Consider the following 25,617-nt stretch of genomic DNA (forward strand, 5'->3'; position numbering starts at 1 on the left):
CTGGATCCCTCATAATGATTCTACATTTTATAGTATGCCATGGCCATTACTGGCCAAAGGTTAAACTACTGTTATGTTAATGATATACTATGGTGTTGTGCCACTAGACTTTGACCAGATATTATTGCATCCAAAGATCAACTGTACCTAGAACATAGATACAGAGCCACTTGTCATCAGGAAGGTGCTCTCTCAGCACAACGGAAAATATCCAATGACTTGACATGTTCTGGTTGTGAATACAGGCTACAAGGTAAGAATCTTCCAAGGGATTATTGTAAAGTGTGTAGGGAAATTAAATATATGGTGTTATTATAGTATAGAGAATGACAGTAAAACACTCAGATCTAACAGTCCATTTCACCTGGGACAGGTACGTGACAGTTCAATCATACAAAATGGCGCTAACTGGGCGTAGGCAAGTCAAATTCAAAAACATATTGTTGTTCATATCTCGTATTATAGGATTCGTATATCGTGGTTATTTTACAATATGTAAAAATTGTAATGTATCATAGTTCTAAATCATCTTTCAGAATATCAGAACATTTGTTGTTTTCAAAATTACAATGAGCTCCTACTTCCTGTGTAATTTGGTATGAAACCTGAACGTACTTTTCTTAACATTGATATTATGAATTAAATTCAATAATATCATAATCATATCAGACCTGTTGAACAAAGCAACACACTAGAATGAGTGAAATTATTACAAGAGAAAGTGAGACATTATTATTATTAATATTAATATAATTATTATTAGTTCCACTACATGGAGAAAAGGTAAAAAATATCAGTCATGACTACATGTTGATGTGATTGCATTAACCTGACTGTTTGGACGTGTCTGTTAGTAAATGTTTGATTTCTAAGAGATAAAATAGAACAATGGACCTTCAATAATTAGTTGTCACTGTGTTCACCACAACCAACATGCTGCATCTCTGTTTAGGGGTCAGTGGTCTAAAATGAGTCTCTCTGGAGAGAGAGAGGAGGGGGGCCCTGCCTCTAAAATGAGTCTCTCTGGGGAACATGACACCAAAGCTAAGAGGTGAGATGACAATGTTGTTTAAGAATTTATAAGGAGTTTATTTCTAAAATGTTATATCCACAATTTTTTCACGTTTGTTATTTTACATCAGAAATTATTGCTTATGGGTACCTTCATGTGTCTGTTAAATATTGTTGTTCTAAGATTTTAATTAATAGATTTTTGTGTATGAATTTTTGTTTTGCAAAACGCTATATAGCTGGAATGAAATGTTTGTATCCTGTATATTTGACTGTGATATGTGGATGTCTCACCAGCACACACAAACACACACACACACACACACACACACACACACACACACACACACACACACATCTTTACCATCATACACACACACATCTATAGAAGTTTTGCATGACGCAATCATTTAGCCTACTCTTAGTTATTGTCTAATATGTTGTCATGCATAAACTTATTGTTTTTACTAATTCTGATCGTTGTTACAAGCGGAATTTTGACAATATTACCATCAAATTAACAGTCCTGTTTAAACCAAAAAGGGTTCTATCACCTGCTTAATATATGGAACCACTAAAAGTTCTATATAGAAACCTTTTATAGGGTTCTTTGATCAGAACTGCTGGGGATTTGGAAAGCCATAGTCAGTGAATCAACAATAGAATAATACTCTTATGAAAAATATTGATCTTTAATTTAGTCTGTGGATACTATGAGACTAGAAAGGTTAAACATGCATGTATGACATCACAGCACATTTGATAAAATATGGCAGGTGGAAATCAAAAGAGGATGTTCTACGGAGATAGGTGGGCGTGGCAGAGAGTAGCAGAGGGGTGGGATTAAAAAATATCATAATCGGTAATAGTCATTACTGTAAACACTATAAATGTCTGAGTACTAGCTATCCAAAATGTAATGTGTATAAGAAATTATTATTATTATTATTATTATTATTATTATTATTATTATTATTATTATTATTATTATTATATATAAAAAAGTAATTACTGTGTATAAAAGTATTGTATGGGGGGTATAATTGATCTTGGTTATATGCAAACACACTGGTGGCCAGGGAGGCATCTCTTTGTTTGAACGATGGCCCACGTCTGCTCCGTTCTTAACCCCCCCAAACAGCAGACCTCACACATACATTTGAGACCAGCACAGGTTCAAGCTGCAGTGCAGCGCCCCTGGATGGAGAGCATGTTGTGGGGTTAAGGGCCTTGCTCAAGGGCCCAACGAAAGGTGAATGTGTTGAGGATGTGAACCCAGCAGCCCTCCAGTGATCAGATCAATTCCGCCTGTTTATTCCAGCGCCTGGCCTGGGATTCAAACTGGACACTTTTCTGCCATTTCCCGCTGAGCGAAAACCTGAGTTAATATTCAGAAATAAGCATGAGTTAATCTGCCAAAATGAAGACAAAATGTTATGCAGACATCATTATTATGATAACATATATGCAGTTGTCATCAGCAGCAGCCACAAGAGAGACCCTCTGATAGTTCTGGGCTATTAGTTTCTGGCGCCTGCCACAGCTCCAACTAATTTGCCAGACTGAGCAAAACATAGATAGATGGTGTGTTAAAAGTAATGTAATGAATCACCAACACTTATTATACAGAAATCATTGTCAAAAGCTGAAGAGAAACTGTTGCATGTAGATCTATATTATTTATGGATTGATCATATAGAAATATAGAAACATTATTTAAACTACTCCAAAGCAATTACATGTGGCGCAGGAACCACTGACTCACTGCATTATTATATAGTATTATCAAGACACCTGCTGTTAACTCTTAACTGGTTAGGACAGCTCATGAGGTGTCCTAAATATCTGCCGACTAGGTGGGACTAGAGGCTTCATGCATAGCTTTAATTTATACCCATCAGTGTAAAATGTCTTTATTCTCAGCACTTATACCACCAATGTTCTACTCTGAGACACTTTGTGGATATGGGCCCAGATCTCAAAATATTGTTATAAAAAACTTTGAATGTTTGTTTTACATATACAAATAAATGAATATTACTAATGTAAGCCACTGTAAAGACTGGGTTTAGTTTATTGTGTGGCTCTGCTCATGTCCGCGTTCTGGAACTGTCCGCGTCCACGTACAGAACTGTCCGCGTCCACGTACGGTTTGGCGCCAAGCATATTGTCCAGTTACGCGCAGAGTGGTCTGAGGTGATGTTGGGGAATAACGACGGAGTTCGTTACAGTGTTGAGACACCGAAGTTTATTTCTGATAAAATTAGTTCATTGCATCCGCCATGGAGCCCAGTTTCATAATATTACCTTCTGTCCCTGGTTATGAAGTAATTGCGAAAAAACACGCCTTATTTTAGGGTATTTTTCACCCTACCAGCTCCTATTAGTTCTATTGAGCTCCGTGACACCGACTCGCCTTCAGAACGTTCTATTCCCAGCCCATTGTTCTGCGTCACAATGCCAGCTTCACTATTGTTATCAATGAGACCTGCCTGCGTTAACCATGTAGGTTTACCTCAGGTAACTTATTATTAACAAGGTTAAGGCTACTTGGTGAGCGTTAACCCTGTAGGTTTACCTCAGGTAACTTATTATTAACAAGGTTACGGCTACTTGGTGAGCGTTAACCCTGTAGGTTTACCTCAGGTAACTTATTATTAACAAGGTTAAGGCTACTTGGTGAGCGTTAACCCTGTAGGTTTACCTCAGGTAACTTATTATTAACAAGGTTACGGCTACTTGGTGAGCGTTAACCCTGTAGGTTTACCTCAGGTAATTCATTATTAACAAGGTTACGGCTACTTTGTGAGCGTTAACCCTGTAGGTTTACCTCAGGTAATATATTATTAACAAGTTTAAGCCTACTTATGGCTCACAGTTCACCTTGTGGTAACCCATAGCGCTAGCGATGGCTGGCGAAAAGCCATGAAATGTTAAACAGTTTCTGGTCATGGTTAACCATGTTTTCAGAAAAAGGTGTACAACCTAAACAAAACGCATATCCCTGTCCTCTTTTTCAAGAGGTGGCCGATTTAAACAGCCGGTATACATTTTTAAATTAAGAAATAACACATTTTCTTTGATTTGTTGTTTCTAAATGGCCTCTGGGTAATTTGATATGCATCGAAATCTTTATTAGTAGGCATCAAATTTGAGCGAATGCTGCACAGGTTCACAGAGTTGCAAACCAAATGGGTATAATGGGGTGATTGTTGTCTAATCGGGTGGTCTAGCTAATGGATTTGTAGATCGGATGCAGTTGCTACCTCAGATTATGAGCCTAGCAAGTGTCATGAATGAGTGATGTAGTAACCACAGACGGCCACAGGGAGGCGCAAGAGAGTTTTAAACCAATACTGTTTTTTGCCATAAAAACCCTAAACCTAACAATCAATCAAATGTATTTATAAAGCCCTTTTTACACCAGCAGATGTCACAAAGTGCTATACAGAAACTCTTACCCTACTTATAACCTATTTTAGCCGTAACCCTAACCCCTAATTCTAGGGTAGGGTAGCAAAAGAACACTTTTAGAAACTATTTTAGTAATAATATTATTATGTTAGTAAATAGAATTATAGTATTAAATAGCATTTTGATTATTTTGTTAATCAAAACCTGTTTACGCATTTTGCTTTTTTTGTTGTTATTAGTTATTTTATGATATTTATTATTGCAAGGCAGAAGGCTTGATAAACAAGACACATTAATTTCATTTTTCAAATGTGGTTTGAACTGGGTGACCTAGTAACCTCTGTGTGATAGGTGGGGCAGGTTTGAGACTGATCAAAGGAATTAACAAGAAAAATACACTTTATTCTCAGCTGCCTCAACAATGTCTGAACGTGAATTAATAACTTTTAATTGCTAAATATTTCCAAAAGATGGCAGCATATGACCACGAAGCATCAGTTATAGGCTACAAGCAGCAATATGATTAACATAAAATAGCATGCAACCAAAGACTATATGTCCCATGATATTCTAAGATGGTCACTCATTACTTTAGCTAGCTATATATCTCGTATTAGGCCTGTGATGCTTTTGGAAGAGCAATTAAATAGTGACTATAGCAGGTGTTGAACCCCGGGTAAATAATCACTAGTCAGATGCTTTAACCTCAACCCTAGTATTCATGTATTATAAAAAATGATCTTAATATCTGATATTGGGAGTAAATAACCTCGGAATAGATAAGACAAGAGTGCATCTTCCAGCCCGCCAATAAATTACATCATGCAAATGTACCTCAACATTCCCCTCGCTTGCGCTAGAAGGCAGAGAACTCGCTGCTGCTGACGGCACAAGCTTTTTATCGGGGCTGAGTTGGCTACTTGTTCGAGAAGGCAGAGTGCTCGCTGCTGGTTGATGAATCTGACAATGAATGTACTAGGAAAATACATTTTTCTCGACCAGAAGTGACTCAATTAATGTTAATTGATTGGGTCTAATGGTCGTCTTGTGCTGAACTGCACATGTGCAGGCCGTCAAATCAAAGGCACTCCTTCAATATAAAGTTGTTTTTGACTAACATGAAAATGTGTCAGTTTTTTTAACTACTTAAGACAGAACATTTTCTAAATGAACAACTAAGGAAGTCATTTTTATCTCTCATTGACATCTCAAACCCCAAACCCTGGCCTGGTCTGCTTCATATGCATTCCCAGAATACATTTTCTACATCAGCAGTAGAATAGAATAGAATAGAATAGAAGCTAATTTACGAACATTTCTGAAAATGGATATATAGCGTTTTAGAATGAAACTCTTGTTATGTTTCCCCATCTGAGCTCAGAGTAGATGCGAGATGTAATGTTTGTCTCTGTTGTGTTGAAGCCCAATCAAGCAGGAGAGACCAGCCTTCCCTGTACCCAGCTGTGTGTCCATGAAGAGTGACACATCTATGGCTGAACCTATAAACTTCAGAGAGGGAGACTTTTCTACTGAACAAAGGTAAGAAGAACTCATGGGTCATGGTCAGTGAGTTAAACAACACTGTCTCTAGTCATTTCTCCTCTCCCATTTTCTCATTTATCTTTGTTGTTTTCATAATCCATAGGCTAATCCTTTTTTCCATTTTCATAGTCCTGAAACACTATTAAATCCCCTCCCTCTGTGTGTGTGTGTGTGTGTGTGTGTGTGTGTGTGTGTGTGTGTGTGTGCACTCCCTGGATGAGGAGATGTAATCTCTATCCTGATTGCCTAGTCACTTTTACCCCTACCTACATGTACATATTACCTCAACTTCCTGGTACCCCTGAACATTGACTCAGTACTGGTACTCCTTGTATATAGTCTAGTTACTACCTCAACTACCTGGTACCCCTGCACGTTGACTCAGTACTGGTACTCCTTGTATATAGTCTAGTTATTACCTCAACTACCTGGTACCCCTGCACATGGACTCAGTACTGGTACTCCTTGTATATAGTCTAGTTATTACCTCAACTACCTGGTACCCCTGCACATTGACTCAGTACTGGTACTCCTTGTATATAGTCTAGTTATTACCTCAACTACCTGGTACCCCTGCACATTGATTCAGTAATGGTACTCCTTGTGTATAGTCTAGTTATTACCTCAACTACCTGGTACCCCTGCACATTGACTCAGTATTGGTACTCCTTGTATATAGTCTAGTTATTACCTCAACTACCTGGTACCCCTGGACATTGACTCAGTACTGGTACTCCTTGTATATAGTCTAGTTATTACCTCAACTTCCTGGTACCCCTGGACATTGACTCAGTACTGGTACTCCTTATATATAGTCTAGTTATTATCTCAACTACCTGGTACTCCTGGACATTGACTCAGTACTGGTACTCCTTGTATATAGTCTTGAAGGCTTTGAGAGTCAGAAGCAGGATAAGGAAGTGGTGGACGCTGAAGATGAGAAGCAGGAGAGCAGTGCCAGAGAGGGGGCTCTGAAGATCACACTGCACCTCCTGAGGAAAATGAACCAGAATGAGCTTGCTGACACACTGGAGAAAAGTAAGAGCTGTCTGCCTCATGTTGAATGCTGTTTTAGAACATTTAAAAGCTGTAGCTAAAGTAGCTGTGTAACTCAATGATATTGTAGCAGCCTTAACACATCACCTAGTGACCTCATCAAGTAGCAGCAGGGATGTGTTGTGTTGATTAATTTAGACAGAGAGAAGAGGAGAGACAGAGGAGAGAGAGAGAGAGAGAGAGAGAGAGAGAGAGAGAGAGAGAGAGAGAGAGAGAGAGAGTGAGAGAGAGAAAGAGAGAGAGAGAGAGAGAGAGAGAGAGAATACCAATAATAATATAATCCAGTCTGTAATGCATTATGAAAACATTTACACATTTATATAGTAAGTTAAGAGAACAAATTATTTTTATTAAAAACTTTATAACAGTCCTAGAATACTGTAGGCATTAAAACATACGTAATATTAATATCCTCTGTGTTATTTCTTCATTCAGATGAGCTTGCTGTGATTTGCCAACGTGAACTCAAATCTAATCTAAAGAAGAAGTTTCAATGTGTATTTGAGGGGATCGCTAAACAAGGAAACCCAACACTTCTCAATAAGATCTACACAGAGCTCTACATCACAGAGGGTGGAACAGGAGAGGTCAATAATGAACATGAGCTGAGACAGATTGAGACAACAACCAGGAAACAAGCAAGACCAGAGACTGCAATCAAATGTAATGACATCTTCAAAACCTTAACTGGACAAGACAAACTTAATAGAACTGTGCTGACAAAGGGAGTCGCTGGCATTGGAAAAACAGTCTCTGTGCAGAAGTTCATTCTGGACTGGGCTGAAGGAAAAGCAAATCAGGATGTCCAATTTGTATTTTCCTTCCCTTTTCGGGAGCTGAATTTGATGAAAGGGGGAAAACACACTTTCATTGAACTTCTCAATCACTTCTCAAAGGAAACCAAAGAATCAAGAATCTCCAACTACGACAAGTACAAAGTTCTGTTCATCTTTGATGGTCTGGATGAGTGCCGACTGCCCTTAGACTTCCAGAAGAACAAGATGTGTTGTGACGTCACAGAGTCAACCTCAGTGGATGTTCTGCTGACAAATCTCATCAAGAGAAATCTGCTTCCCTCTGCTCTCCTCTGGATAACTACCCGACCTGCAGCAGCCAATAAGATCCCTTCAGTGTGTGTTGACCAGGTGACAGAGGTACGAGGGTTCAATGACCCACAGAAGGAGGAGTACTTCAGGAAGAGATTCAGTGATGAGGACATGGCCAGCAGAATCATCTCACACATAAAGACATCAAGGAGCCTCCACATCATGTGCCACATTCCAGTCTTCTGTTGGATTTCTGCAATAGTCCTTGAACACATGTTGAGTACAGACAAGACAGAAGAGATGCCCAAGACTCTGACTGAGATGTACTCACACCTTGTGGAGTTTCATACCAAACAGAAGAATGAAAAGTATCTTGGGAAAGAAGAGACAGGTCCACACTGGAATAAAGAGAGCATTCTGTCACTGGGAAAACTGGCTTTTCAACAGCTTATGAAGGGCAATCTGATTTTCTATGAAGAAGACCTGAAAGAGGCTGGCATTGATGTCAATGAAGCCTCAGTGTACTCAGGATTGTGCACACAGATCTTTAAAGAGGAATGTGGGCTGTACAAGGACAAGGTGTACTGCTTCGTGCATCTGAGCATTCAGGAGTTTCTGGCTGCTGTATTTGTGTTCCTCTCATTCATCAACAACAATGAGAATCTAACGGACAAACTTCAAACAAAGTCCAGTAACTTTTCTTCGCTGCTCAGACACAAGACTGAAGTTACTTTCTACAAGAGTGCTGTGGATGAAGCCTTACAAAGTGAAACGGGAAACCTGGACCTGTTCCTCCGCTTCCTTCTGGGCCTCTCACTGAAGTCCAATCAGAAGCACTTACGAGGTCTACTGAGAACAACAAGAATCAGCTCACAGAGCCATAGAGAAACAGTGAAGTACATCAAGGAGAAGATCAGGAAGAATCCCTCTCCAGAGAGGTGCATCAATCTGTTCCACTGTCTGAATGAACTGAATGACTTCTCTAGTGGAGGAGATCCAAAGATACCTGAGATCAGGAAGTCTCTCAGAAGCCAAACTGTCACCTGCACAGTTGTCAGCTCTGGTCTTTGTGTTGCTGACTTCAGAAAAGGAGTTGGATGTGTTTGACCTGAATAAATACTCCAGATCAGAGGAAGGTCTTCTGAGGCTGCTGCCAGTGGTCAACGCCTCCAGAGTTGCTCTGTGAGTACATAACATGACATATAAGAACTAATCATCAGGAAGAAATATTAAGTTTAGAGTAAAATATGTATTATAATATGTATATAATATATAATAATAAATAGAAAAACGTACTGAATCAGTGCATTGGTGTTCACATTAGTACAACAATATGACCATACAATTCTAGGAGACGGAAGATGAATCTATATGTTGTTTAAGAGAATAAACCAAATGCATCTGCCATTGTCCCTCTACACTACTGGTGTTAATTAACAGTGTGTTTGTGAAATCATGATGATCTCTTTGCAGGCTGTCAGGCTGTCTAGTCACAGAGGAAGGCTGTGCTTCTCTGGTCTCAGCTCTGAAGTCAAACCCCTCACACCTGAGAGAACTGGATCTGAGCTACAATCACCTGAAGGATTCAGGAGTGAAGCTGCTCTCTGCTGGACTGGGGAATCCCCACTGTAAACTGGAGACTCTGAGGTCAGTATTCCTGTAGTTGGTCAACAAGTGATAACTGTTCACCAGATCCACATGTGTTTACCAGGCACACATAGTCCACACCATATGTGTTTGGACAGTGAAGCTTACAGTTTTACATTTGGTGCTATGCTCCAGCATTTTGGATTTGAGATATAATGTTTCATATTAGGCGACAGTACAGAATGTCACCTTTTATTTGAGGATATTTTCATACATATCTGTGTTACTGTTTAGAAATGAAAGCACTTTATGTATCTAGTTCTCCCATTTGAAAATTCCTAATAATTTTGACAAATTCACTTATATTGTATTAAAGTAGTCATAAGTTTAGTATTTGGTCCCATATTCCTTACCTGCAGTGATTACATAAAGCTTGAGATTCTACAAACTTGTTGAATACATTTGCAGTTTGTCTTGGTTGTGTTTTAGATGATGTTTTTCCCAATAGAAACTGAATGGTGGATAATGTCCTGTCATTTTGGAGTCACTTCACTTGTATTGTCAGTAAGAATAGAAGATGTTTCTGAACTCTTCTACATTTATGTGGATGCTACCATGATTATGAATAATCATGAATGAATCGTGAATGATGATGAATGAGAAAGTTACAGAGGAACAAGGATCATACCCCCTCTGTTATTGGTGATGGTGAGAGGTTAGCATGTTTTGTTGTAGCCTCTGTAACTTTCTCACTCATTATTATTCATGATTCATTCATGATTTTTGTTAATCATGGGATCATCATGATTAATGTAGTAGTGTTTAGAAACATGTTATCTACTCACTTAGACAGAAAATTACTCCAGTCATCATCCACCATTCAGTTACTATTGGGAAAAACATAACCCAAAACACAACCAAAACAAACTGCAAATGCAACCAATGAGTTTACAACCAAATACTCAACTTTTGACTACTTTAATGCATTATAAGTGAATTGGTCAGAATACTTATGACTTCTTCAAATGGGGGGACTAGATACGTAAAGTGCTTTTATTTCTAAACGGTGAAACAGATATGTATTAAAATACCCTCAAATAAAAGGTGACATTATATACTGTCACCTCATATGAAACATTTGATCTCAAATCCGAAATGCTGGAGTATAGAGCCACATTTAAAATGTTAGCTTTACTGTGAAAATAGATATAATGTGGACTGTATACTCAATACAATCTAAATCTGATACCTCACTGTCTGTCTTTTGACTGATACTGCTTTTTAAACTGCTCTGGTCAGTCTACTCAAATATTTGTAATATACATGTTTCTCTCTACAATCAATATATGATCATTTCTAATAATGAAACATTCATTAATTTATGAATAGATATCGCAGGTTTCAGGACACTGATATATCTGAAAATATTATAAAATACACTGCCACTCTATTTTCACCACCAAAGAATAGCAGTATGGTTTTAAAATGATTTGAATATTTGTAGGCTGTCAGGCTGTCTAGTCACAGAGGAAGGCTGTTCTTCTCTGGTCTCAGCTCTGACGTCAAACCCCTCACACCTGAGAGAGCTGGATCTGAGTAACAATGACCTGAAGGATTCAGAAGTGAAGCTGCTCTCTGCTGGACTGAGGAATCCCCACTGTAAACTGGAGACTCTGAGGTCAGTATTCCTGTAGTTGGTCAACAAGTGATAACTGTTCACCAGATCCACATGTGTTTACCAGGCACACATAGTCCACACCATATGTGTTTGGACAGTGAAGCTTACAGTTTTACATTTGGTGCTATACTGCATCATTTTGGATTTGAGATATAATGTTTCATATGAGGCGACAGTATATAATGTCACCTTTTATTTTAGGTTAATGGTGAGAGGTTAGCATGTTTTGTTGTAGCCTCTGTAACTCTCTCATTCATTATTATTCATGATTCATTCATACTTTTTCTTATTCATGGCATCATTACGATTAATTTAGTAGTGTTTAGAAACATGTTATCTACTCACTTAGACAGAAAATTACTCCAGTCATCATCCACCATTCAGTTACTATTGGGAAAAACATAACCCAAAACACAACCAAAACAAACTGCAAATGCAACCAATGAGTTTACAACCAAATACTCAACTTTTGACTACTTTAATGCATTATAAGTGAATTGGTCAGAATACTTATGACTTCTTCAAATAGGGGGACTAGATACGTAAAGTGCTTTTATTTCTAAACGGTGAAACAGATATGTATTAAAATACCCTCAAATAAAAGGTGACATTATATACTGTCACCTCATATGAAACATTTAATCTGAAATCCAAAATGCTGGAGTATAGAGCCATTTTATTTTCTAAACGGTGAAACTGTCACGATCGTTCATGAACGAGAAGGACCAAGGCACAGCGTGATATGCATTCATATTTATTTCACGACTAAACACACGACAAAACAACAAACGAAACGTGAAGTCCAAGGTAGACAAATAACATACCTCACACGGAACAAGATCCCACACCCCACTAGTGCCAACAGGCTACCTAAGTATGGTCCCCAACCAGAGACAACGAGCTACAGCTGCCTCTGATTGGGAACCACCCTGGCCAACATAGATCTAAACGATCTAGAAACTAACAAACCCAACACAGAAAACACACACCCTGACTCAACCAATACATGTCCCTAGAGTCAGGGCGTGACAGAAACAACCAAAACAAACTGCAAATGCAACCAACGAGTTTGAGACCAAATACTCAACTTTTGACTACTTTAATACACTATAAGTGAATTGGTCAGAATACTTATGACTTCTTCAAATGGGGGACTAGATACATAAAGTGCTTTCATTTCTAAACGGTGAAACAGATATGTAAGTAAAATACCCTCAAATAAAAGGTGACATTATATACTGTCACCTCATATGAAACATTTAATCTGAAATCCAAAATGCTGGAGTATAGAGCCACATTTAAAATGTTAGCTTCACTGTCAAAATAGATATATTGTGGACTCTATATTCAATACAATCTAAATCTGATACCTCACTGTCTGTCTTTTGACTGATACTGCTTTCTAAAACTGCTCTGGTCAGTCTACTCAAATATTTGTACTATACATGTTTCTCTCTACAAGCAATATTATGATCATTTCTAATAATGATACATTATTTATAAATAGATATGGCAGGTTTCAGAACACTAATATATCTGAATATGTTGAAAAAATATATTGCCACTCTATTTTCACCACCAAAGAATAGCAGTGTGGTTTTAATATGATTTGACTCTTTGCAGGCTGTCAGGCTGTCTAGTCACAGAGGAAGGCTGTGCTTCTCTGGTCTCAGCTCTGAAGTCAAACCGCTCACACCTGAGAGAGCTGGATCTGAGTAACAATGACCTGAAGGATTCAGGAGTGAAGCTGCTCTCTGCTGGACTGAGGAATCCCCACTGTAAACTGGAGACTCTGAGGTCAGTATTCCTGTAGTTGGTCTGATTTGAGATCAAATGATTCATATTAGGTGACAGTACATAATTTCACCTTTTATTTGAGGATATTTTCATACATATCTGTGTTACTGTTTAGAAATGAAAGCACTTTATGTATCTTGTTCTCCCATTTGAAAAAGTCTTAATAATTTGGACATATTCACTTATATTGTATTAAAGTAGTCATAAGTTTAGTATTTGATCCCATATTCCTTACCTGCAGTGATTACATCAAGCTTGTGATTCTACAAACTTGTTGAATACATTTGCAGTTTGTTTTAGTTGTGTTTTGGATTATGTTTCTCCCAATAGAAACTGAATGGTGAATAATGTCCTGTCATTTTGGAGTCACTTCACTTGTATTGTCAGTAAGAATAGAAGATGTTTCTGAACACTTCCTCATTCATGTGGATGCTACCATGATTATTAATAATCGTGAATGAATCGTGAATTATGATGAATGAGAAAGTTACAGAGGCACAAAGATCATACCCCCTCTGTTATTGGTAATGGTGAGAGGTTAGCATGTTTTCATGGCATCATCAGGATTAATTTAGTAATGTTTAGAAACATGTTATCTACTCACTTAGACAGAAAATTACTCCAGTCATCATCCACCTTTCAGTTACTATTGGGCAAAACATAACCCAAAACACAACCAAAACAAACTGCAAATGCAACCAATGAGTTTACAACAAAATACTCAACTTTTGACTACTTTAATACACTATAAGTGAATTGGTCAGAATACTTATGACTTCTTCAAATGGGGGGACTAGATACATAAATTGCTTTCATTTCTAAATGGTGAAACAGATATGTATTAAAATATCCTCAAATAAAATGTGACATTATATACTGTCACCTCATATGAAACATTTGATCTCAATTCCAAAATGCTGGAGTATAGAGCCACATTTAAAATGTTAGCTTCACTCTCAAACTAGATATGGTGTGGACTGTATACTCAATACAATCTAAATCTGATACCTCACTGTCTGTCTTTTGACTGATACTGCTTTTTAAACTGCTCTGGTCAGTCTACTCAAATATTTGAACTATACATGTTTCTATCTACAAGCAATATTTTGATAATTTGTCATTTCTAATAATGATACATTCATTTATGAAAGATATGACAGGTTTCAGGACACTGGTATAAATGAAAATGTTGAAAAAATATACTGCCACTATTTTCAACACCAAATAATTGCAGTGTGGTTTTAATATGACTCTTTGCAGGCTGTCAGGCTGTCTAGTCACAGAGGAAGTCTGTGCTTCTCTGGTCTCAGCTCTGAAGTCAAACCCCTCACACCTGATAGAGCTGGATCTGAGTAACAATGACCTGAAGGATTCAGGAGTGAAGCTGCTCTCTGCTGGACTGGGGAATCCCCACTGTAAACTGGAGACTCTGAGGTCAGTATTCCTGTAGTTGGTCAACAAGTGATAACTGTTCACCAGATCCACATGTGTTTACCAGGCACACATAGTCCACACCATATGTGTTTGGACAGTGAAGCTTACAGTTTTACATTTGGTGCTATACTGCATCATTTTGGATTTGAGATATAATGTTTCATATGAGGCGACAGTATATAATGTCACCTTTTATTTGGGGATATTTTCATACATATCTGTGTTACAGTTTAGAAATGAAATCACTTTATGTATCTAGTTCTCCCATTTGTATATGTCGTAATAATTTGGACATATTCACTTATATTGTATTAAAGTAGTCATACGTTTAGTATTTGGTCCCATAGTCCTTACCTGCAGTGATTACATCAAGCTTGTGATTCTACAAACTTGTTGAATGCATTTGCAGTATTTTTTGGTTCACACACACTGGACACACTCACACACTGGACACACACACACTGGACACACACACACACACTGGACACACACACACTGGACACACACACACACACACACTTGACACACTCTGGACACACACACACACACACACACTGGACGCACACTGGACACACACACATTATGACACACACACACACTGGACACTCACACAACCTGGACACACACACACACACACACACTGGACGCACACACACACACACTGGACACATACATACACACTGGACACACACATACACTCTGGACACACACACTGGACACACACACTGTACACACACACACTGGACACACACACTAGGATTAATTTAGTTTAGTGTTTGGTCCCATATTCCTTACCTGCAGTGATTACATCAAGCTTGTGATTCTACAAACTTGTTGAATGCATTTGCAGTTTGTCTTGGTTGTGTTTTAGATGATGTTTTTCCCAATAGAAACTGAATGGTGAATAATGTCCTGTCATTTTGGAGTCACTTCACTTGTATTTTATTTATTTCACCTTTATTTAACCAGGTAAGAAGCCAGTTGAGAACAAGTTCTCATTTACAACTGCGACCTGGCCAAGATAAAGCAAAGCAGTGCGATAAAAACAACACAGAGTTACATATGGGGTAAAACAAAACATAAAGTCAAAAATACAACAGAAAATATATATACAGTGTGTGCAAATGTAGCAAGTTATGGAGGTAAAGGCAATAAATAGGCTATAGTGCAAAATAATTACAATTAGTATTAACACTGGAATGATAGATGTGCAAGAGATGATGTGCAAATAGAGATAATGGGGTACAAATGAGCAAAATAGATAACAATATAGGGATGAGGTAGTTGGGCGGGCTAATTTCAGATGGGCTGTGTACAGGTGCAGTGATCGGTAAGGTGCTCTGACAACTGATGCTTAAAGTTAGTGAGGGAGATAAGTGTCTCCAGCTTCAGAGATTTTTGCAATTTGTTCCAGTCATTGGCAGCAGAGAACTGGAAGGAATTGCGGCCAAAGGAGGTGTTGGCTTTGGGGATGACCAGTGAGATATACCCGCTGGAGCGCAGACTACGGGTGGGTGTTGCTATGGAGACCAATGAGCTAAGATAAGGCGGGGATTTGCCTAGCAGTGATTTATAGATGGCCTTGAGCCAGTGGGTTTGGCGACGAATATGTAGTGAGGACCAGCCAACAAGAGCGTACAGGTCACAGTGGTGGGTATTATATGGGGCTTTGGAGACAAAACGGATGGCACTGTTATAGACTACATCCAATTTGCTGAGTAGAGTGTTGGAGGCTATTTTGTAAATGACATCGCCGAAGTCAAGGATCGGTAGGATAGTCAGTTTTACGAGGGCATGTTTGGCAGCATGAGTGAAGGAGGCTTTGTTGCGAAATAGGAAACCGATTCTAGATTTAACTTTGGATTGGAGATTCTTAAAGTGAGTCTGGAAGGAGAGTTTGCAGTCTAACCAGACACCTAGGTATTTGTAGTTGTCCACATACTCTAGGTCAGACCCGTCGAGAGTAGTGATTCTAGTCGGGTGGGCGGGTGCAAGCAGCGTTTGGTTGAAGAGCATGCATTTAGTTTTACTAGTGTTTAAGAGCAGTTGGAGGCTACTGAAGGAGTGTTGTATGGAATTGAAGCTCGTTTGGAGGTTTGTTAACACAGTGTCCAATGAAGGGCCAGATGTATACAAAATGGTGTCGTCTGCGTAGAGGTGGATCTGAGAGTCACCAGCAGCAAGAGCGACATCATTGATATACACGGAGAAAAGAGTCGGCCCAAGAATTGAACCCTGTGGCACCCCCATAGAGACTGCCATAGGTCCAGACAACAGGCCCTCCGATTTGACATATTGAACTCTATCTGAGAAGTAGTTGGTGAACCAGGCGAGGCAGTCATTTGAGAAACCAAGGCTATTTAGTCTGCCAATAAGAATGCGGTGGTTGACAGAGTCGAAAGCCTTGGCCAGGTCGTTGAAGACGGCTGCACAGTACTGTACATTATTGATTGCGGTTATAATATCGTTTAGGACCTTGAGCGTGGCTGAAGTGCACCCATGACCAGCTCGGAAACCGCATTGCATAGCGGAGAAGGTACGGTGGGATTCTAAATGGTCGGTGATCTGTTTGTTAACTTGGCTTTCAAAAATGTTCGAAAGGCAGGGCAGGATGGATATAGGTCTGTAACAGTTTGGATCTAGAGTGTCACCCCCTTTGAAGAAGGGGATGACCGCGGCAGCTTTCCAATCTCTGGGGATCTCAGACGTTACGAAAGAGAGGTTGAACAGGCTAGTAATAGGGGTTGCGACAATTTCGGCGGCTAGTTTTAGAAAGAAAGGATCTAGATTGTCTACCCCAGATGATTTGTAGGGGTCCAGATTTTGCAGCTCTTTCAGAACATCTGCTGTCTGAATTTGTGTGAAGGAGAAGCAGGGGGAGGGCATGGGCAAGTTGCAGCGGAGGGTGCAGAGCTGTTGGCCAGGGTAGTGGTAGCCAGGTGGAAAGCATGGCCAGCCGTAGCAAAATGCTTGTTGAAATTCTCGATTATTGTAGATTTATCGGTGGTGATAGTGTTTCCTAGCCTCAGTGCAGTGGGCAGCTGGGAGGAAGTGCTCTTATTCTCCATGGACTTTACAGTGTCCCAAAACTTTTTGGAGTTAGTGCTACAGGATGCAAATTTCTGTTTGAAAAAGTTAGCCTTTGTTTTCCTAACTGCTTGTGTATATTGGTTCCTAACTTCCCTGAAAAGTTGCATATCGCGGGGGCTATTTAATGCTAATGCAGTACGCCACAGGATGTTTTTGTGCTGGTCAAGGGCAGTCAAGTCTGAGGAGAACCAGGGGCTATATCTGTTCTTAGTTCTGTATTTTTTGAATGGGGCATGTTTATTTAAGATTGAGAGGAAATTACTTTTAAAGAACAACCAGGCAACCTCTACTGACGGAATGAGATCTATATCCATCCAGGATACCAGGGCCAGGTCAATTAGGAAGGCCTGCTCGCTAAAGTGTTTTAGTGAGTGTTTGACAGTGATGAGGAGTGGTCGTTTGACCGCAGACCCGTTACGGACGCAGGCAGTGATCACTGAGATCATGGTTGAAGACAGCGGAGGTGTATTTAGAGGGTAAGTTAGTCAGGATGATATCTATGAGGTTGCCCATGTTTACGGATTTAGGGTTGTACCTGGTAGGTTCGTTGATAATTTGTGTGAGATTGAGGGCATCTAGTTTAGATTGTAGGATGGCCGGGGTGTTAAGCATATCCCAGTTTAGGTCACCAATCAGTACGAACTCTGAGGATAAATGGGGGGCAATCAATTCACATATGGTGTCCAGGGCACAGCTGGGGGCTGAGGGGGGTCTGTAGCAAGCGGCAACAGTGAGAGACTTATTTCTGGAAAGGTGGATTTTTAGTAGTAGGAGCTCAAACTGTTTGGGCACAGACTGGATAGTATGATTGAGCTCTGCAGGCTATCTCTACAGTAGATTGCAACTCCACCCCCTTTGGCAGTTCTATCTAGACGGAAAATGTTTTAGTTGGGGATGGAAATTTCAGAATTTTTGGTGGCCTTCCTAAGCCAGGATTCAGACACTGCTAGAACATCAGGGTTGTATTGTACAACTTGTATTGTCAGTAAGAATAGAAGATGTTTCTGAACACTTCTACATTCATGTGGATGCTACCATGATTATGAATAATCATGAATGAATCGTGAATAATGATGATGAATGAGAAAGTTACAGAGGAACAAGGATCATACCCCCTCTGTTATTGTTAATGGTGAGAGGTTAGCATGTTTTGTTGTAGCCTCTGTAACTTTCTCACTCATTATTATTCATGATTCATTCATGATTTTTCTTAATCAAGGCATCATCAGGATTCATTTAGTAATGTTTAGAAACATGTTATCTACTCACTTAGACAGAAAATTACTCCAGTCATCATCCACCATTCAGTTACTATCGGGCAAAACATAACCCAAAACACAACCAAAACAAACTGCAAATGCAACCAATGAGTTTGGGACCAAATACTCAACTTTTGACAACATTAATGAATTATAAGTAAAATGGTCAGAATACGTTTGACTTCGTCAAATAGGGGGACTAGATACATAAAGTGCTTTCATTTCTAAACGGTGAAACAGATATGTATTAAAATATCCTCAAATAAAAGGTGACATTATATACTGTCACCTCATATGTAATGCTTGATCTCAAATCCACAATGCTGGAGTAAAGAGCCACATTTAAAATGTTATCTTCACTGTCAAAATAGATATGGTGTGGACTGTATACTCAATATAATCTAAATCTGATACCTCACTGTATGTCTTTTGACTGATGCTGCTTTTTAAACAGGTCTGGTCAGTCTACTCAAATAGTTGTACTATACAGTTTTCTATCTACAAGCAATACTTTGATAATTTGTCATTTCTAATAATGATACATTAATTTATGAATAGATATGGCAGGTTTCAGGACACTGATATCTTAATATGTAGAAAAAATATACTGCCACTATTTTCACCACTAAAGAATAGCAGTGTGGTTTTAATATGATTTGACTCTTTGCAGGCTGTCAGGCTGTCTAGTCACAGAGGAAGGCTGTACTTCTCTGGTCTCAGCTCTGAAGTCAAACCCCTCACACCTGAGAGAGCTGGTCCTGAGCTACAATCACCCAGGAGACTCAGGAGTCAGACTGCTCTCTGCTGGACTGGAGGATCCACACTGCAGACTGGAGAAACTCAAGTATGTAGAGGGTTTATGTCAATGTTCATATCAGACATGTTGGAGTTATCAGGCTAGTTAAGACAAACATTCTGACCACCACTTGGACTAAGTTATATAAAGACTGTGTGTGCGTGTGTGTCCAGTGTGTGTGTGTGTGTGTGTGTGTGTGTGTGTGTGTGTGTCCAGTGTGTCCTGTGTGTGTGTGTGTCCTGTGTGTGTGTGTGTGTGTGTGTCCTGTGTGTGTGTGGGTCCAGTGTGTGTGTGTGTCCAGTGTGTGTGTGTCCCCAGTGTTTGTGTATCCAGTGTGTGTATGTGTGTGTTTCTGTGTGTGTGTGTGTGTGTGTGTGTGTGTGTGTGTGTGTGTGTGTGTGTGTGTGTGTGTGTGTGAGGGGGGGGGGGGGGGTCCAATGTGTGTGTGTGTGTGCATGTGTATCAGTACACACACTGGACACACACACACACTGGACACATACACTGGACACACACAAACACTGGACAAACAAACACACACAGGACAAACACACACACACACACACACACAAACACACACACTGGACACACACACACACTCACTCATTCAAACTGGACACACACACACACACACACACACACACACACACTGGACGGACACACAAAAAGGAAACAAACACACACACTGGACACAAACACACTCACACTGGACACACACACACACTGGACACACACACACACTGGACACACACACACACTGGACACACACACACACTGGACAAACACACACACACTGGACACACACACACACACACACACACACACACACACTGGACACACACACACACACACACACAATGGACACACACATTCACACAGACACTGGACACACACACACTGGACACACACACACACACACACACACTGGAAACATACGCACAAAGGACACACACACACACACACAAAGGAAACACACACACACACACAAAGGAAACACACACACTGAACACATACACACACTGGACACTCACAAACACACACTGGACACACACACACACACTAGACACACACACACATACTGGACACACTCACACATACACTGGACACACACACACACACACACACACACACACACACACACACACACGAACACACACACTGGACACACACACACACTGGACACAGACACACACACACACACACACATACACACTGCACACACAAACACACACACACACACACTGGACAAAGACACACACACACACACACGCACACACATTGGACACACACAGAGTGGACAAACACTGGACACACACAGACACACACTTGGACAAAGTTATATGCTGTTATATGCTGTGTGTGTGTGTGTGTGTGTGTGTGTGTCTGTGTGTGTGTGTGTGTGTGTGTGTGTGTGTGTGTGTGTGTGTGTGTGTGTGTGTGTGTGTGTGTGTCTGTGTTCGTGTGTGTGTGTGTGTGTGTGTGTGTGTGTGTGTGTGTGTGTGTGTGTGTGTGTGTGTGTGTGTGTGTGTGTGTGTGTGTGTGTGTGTGTGTGTGTGTGTGTGTGTGTGTGAGTTCAGGTGTATCCATCAATGACTGTCTGTTCTTCTGCTTACCGCTACAGTGTGGAACATGGTGGAGAGAACAGAATGAAACCTGGACTTAGAAAATGTGAGTGTTGACTGCTGTGAAGAATATGACAAAGAATAAGTCTTAATTCAAGTGAAGTCAAAATCAAAGATCACCATCATTACTTACTTGGTCATATTAAATATCAGCTGTAGTTCTACAGAAGCACAAATCAGGGACACCAAAGTTTACAAAGAGTTGCTTTGACAATGTGTGTGTCTGTGTGTGTGTGTGTGACGTGTTCGTGTTACTTTAGAAATGTGTGTGTGTGTGTTCATGGATGCATGAAAGTGTGTGTGTGTGTGTTCAGGATGATGATGATTTGTAATATTGTGTGTGTGTTCAGGATGTGTGTGTGTGTGTGTGTGTGTGTGTGTGAAGGTGTGTGTGTATCCAGTGTGTTTGTGTGTGTGTGTGTTCAGGATGTGTGTGTGTTTGTGTGTGTGTGTTTAGGATGTGTGTGTGTGTTTGTGTTCAGGATGTGTGTGTGTGTGTGTGTGTGTTCAGGATGTGTGTGTGTGTTTGTGTGTGTGTGTGTTCAGGATGTGTGGGTGTGTGTGTCTTCAGGATGTGTGTGTGTGTTCAGGATGTGTGTGTGTTTGTGTGTGTGTGTTCAGGATGTGTGTGTTTGTGTGTGTGTGTGTGTTCAGGATGTGTGTGTGTGTTTGTGTGTGTGTGTTCAGGATGTGTGTGTGTGTGTGTGTTCAGGATGTGTGTGTGTGTGTGTGTGTGTTCAGGATGTGTATGTTTGTGTGTTTGTGTTCAGGATGTGTGTGTGTTTGTGTGTGTGTGTTCAGGATGTGTGTGTGTGTAATTAATGTGAATAAGTGTGTTTTATATTACAATACAGTATAACATATTATCATGGAACAAATCTCAAGTTACCTTAACTTCTCCTTTTGATACCTAGAAACATCTACATTAAATGAATTAGTGAAAAGTGAGTTAACATTCTAATGTGAATTATGATGATTTCTAATATTGTGTCTGGTTTCATCCATCAGATGCCTGTGATCTCACACTGGACCTAAACACAGTAAACAGACGCCTCTCTCTGTCTGAGGAGAACAGAAAGGTGACATGTAGGAGAGAGGAGCAGCCGTATCCTGATCACCCAGAGAGATTTGAGGTCTGGGGACAGGTGCTGTGTAGAGAGGGTCTGACTGGGCGCTGTTACTGGGAGGTAGAGTGGAGTGGGAGAGGGGCTGATATAGGAGTGACATATAAAGGAATCAGCAGGAGAGGAAGGGGTGATGACTGTAGGATTGGATGGAATGACAAGTCCTGGTGTCTGTTCTGCTATGACAACAGTTACTCTGCCAGGCACAATAATAATCACACTCCCATAGACGTCCCCTCCTCCAGCTCCCACAGAGTAGGAGTGTATCTGGACTGGCCAGCCGGCACTCTGTCCTTCTACAGAGTCTCCTCTGACACACTGACCCACCTGAACACATTCCGCTCCACATTCACTGAGCCCCTCTATCCAGGGTTTGGGGTTTATGATGTTGACTCCTCAGTGTCCCTGTAAATAATAACCATGGTAACACTGACACACACACACACACACACACACACTGGACACACACACACACACACTGGACACACACACACACACACATACTGAACACACATACACACACTGGACACACACTCTGACACACACTGGACACACACAAACACTGGACACACACACACACACACACACACTGGACACACACACACACATAATGAACACACACACACACACTGGACACACACACTGACACACACTGGACACACAAAAACACTTGATACACAAACATTGTACACACACACACACACACACACACACACTGAACAAACACACTGAACACACACACCGGACAAACACACACTGGACACACACACACACACACACACACAGGACACACACACACTGATCACACACACACACACACACTGGACACACACTGGACAAACACACCCACACACTGGACACACACACACAATCGACACACACACATTCTGGACACACACACACACTGGACACACACACACACACTGAACACACACACACACTGGACACACACACACTGGATACACAAAAACACACAAAGAGAGGACACACACACACTGGACACACACACTGGACACACACACACACACACACACACACACACACACACTGGACACACACACACACACACACACAGGACACACAGTCATACACTCTGGACACACACACATACACACTGGAAACACACACACAGGACACATACATACACACTGGACACACACACACACACACAGGACACACACACACACACTGGACACACACACATACTGGACACACACACTCACACACACTGGACACACACACACACCTGACACACACAAACACACAGGACACACACACTGGACACACACACACACCTGACACACACACACATACAGGACACACACACAGGACACACACACACACTGGACACACACACACACACACACACACACTGGACACACACACTCAAACACACTGGACACACACACACACACCTGACACACACACACACAGGACACACACACACACTGGACACACACACACACACACACACACACACACACAGGACACACACGCTCACACACACTGGACACACACAACACACACACACACACACACTGGACACACACACTGGACACACACACACTGGACACACATAGGCTGGACACACACACACTGGACACACACACACACACACACACACTCACACTGGACCCACACACATACACACTGGACACACACACACACGACACACACACACATACACACTGGACACACACACACCTGACACAAACACACACACAGGACACACACACTGGACACACACACACACTGGACACACACACACACACTTGACACACACACACACACACACACACACACACACACAGGACACACACACAGGACACACACACACACTGGACACACACACTCACACACACTGGACACACACACTGGACACACACACTCACACACACTGGACACACACACACACTGGACACACACACACACACTGGACACACACACACTCACACACACTGGACACACACAAACACACACACACACACACTGGACACACACACACACAAACTCACACTGGACCCACACACATACACACTGGACACACACACACATACACACTGGACACACACACCTGACACACACACCCACAGGACACACACACTGGACACACACACACACTGAAAACACACACACACACACACTGGACACACGCACACACACACACTGGACACACACACACACACACACACTGGACACACACTGGACACACACTGGACATACACACACAAACACTGGACACACACACACACACACTGGACACACACACACTGAACACACACACACTGGACACACACGACACACTGGACACACACACACACACACACACACACACTGGATACACACACACACTGGACAAACACACACACACATTGGACACATTTCCATGTGTTGTATTTTGATGAAAGGAAATCCCATATAGCCTACTGGACAGGACTTTGCTATGGCATCTTCTGTTTGGGTGTCTCAGGTCAGGTCTGAGCCATGATCAGAATGTGTCTCTGTGTCTATTTCCAGCCTTGCCATTTCTACCTGTCCTGATCTAGTGTTTCACCCCTGACCTCCTCACACCGTCTCACTGTCCATGTCTGCTTTTAGCTCCCACCTCTACTTCACTATGTTATAATGGACCTTATGCTTGTTATGTCACCTCTGTAACCAGTTATCAAACATACTGACCTTTCTGACCCTATCCCATGGCCCTACTTTCTACAACTGAACATTTAAATTCCTCTATGAGTTTTGTTTAGTGTCCATTTACTTATCTATGTATTTGTTGTATATTGGGGTTGTGCTGCAGAGCATCATGGGGGTTTGTATGTGTTGAGATGATCACATTCCAGATAAATGGTTGAACTGATTCCTGTCTCCTGTCTCATCATTATTGAATTGTTATAAAGACGTGGTTATGAAACCCACCAGACATAACAACAGATTGGCGATGAGTAAGTCTGAATCTACAGGAACTATTCTGTCTGGAAGAAGTGGGTTTTTACAACTGTTTAAAACTGTTATTTTCTGTGGTCCAGAATAGGCTAATGTTAGCACAGTGTATTGCTAGCAGAGGCAAGTGCATAGTCCAGCTAGCTAAGAAAGAGTTAACATCGTCATGGACGGCAGAAAAGGACTGGAGACGGACGTCGGAGCGGGAAAACAACTTG

General features: G+C 40.9%; 1 pseudogene across 1 annotated transcript; it reads left to right on the top strand.

Annotated features, from left to right (window-relative positions):
• Nucleotides 1–211: 211 nt before the first annotated feature.
• Nucleotides 212–25,316, top strand: LOC311117982 (NACHT, LRR and PYD domains-containing protein 12-like; annotated as a pseudogene). Its single transcript, XR_014615604.1, has 12 exons — nt 212–253; nt 953–1,051; nt 5,848–5,964; nt 6,851–7,005; nt 7,459–9,251; nt 9,543–9,716; nt 11,161–11,334; nt 12,958–13,131; nt 14,392–14,565; nt 19,585–19,758; nt 21,332–21,378; nt 22,341–25,316. The product of XR_014615604.1 is annotated as an NACHT, LRR and PYD domains-containing protein 12-like (transcript).
• The last annotated feature ends 301 nt before the right edge of the window (nt 25,317–25,617 follow it).

Source organism: Coregonus lavaretus, assembly GCF_964263955.1.
Source record: "Coregonus lavaretus genome assembly, contig: HAP1_SCAFFOLD_1277, whole genome shotgun sequence".
Taxonomy (NCBI): domain Eukaryota; kingdom Metazoa; phylum Chordata; class Actinopteri; order Salmoniformes; family Salmonidae; genus Coregonus; species Coregonus lavaretus.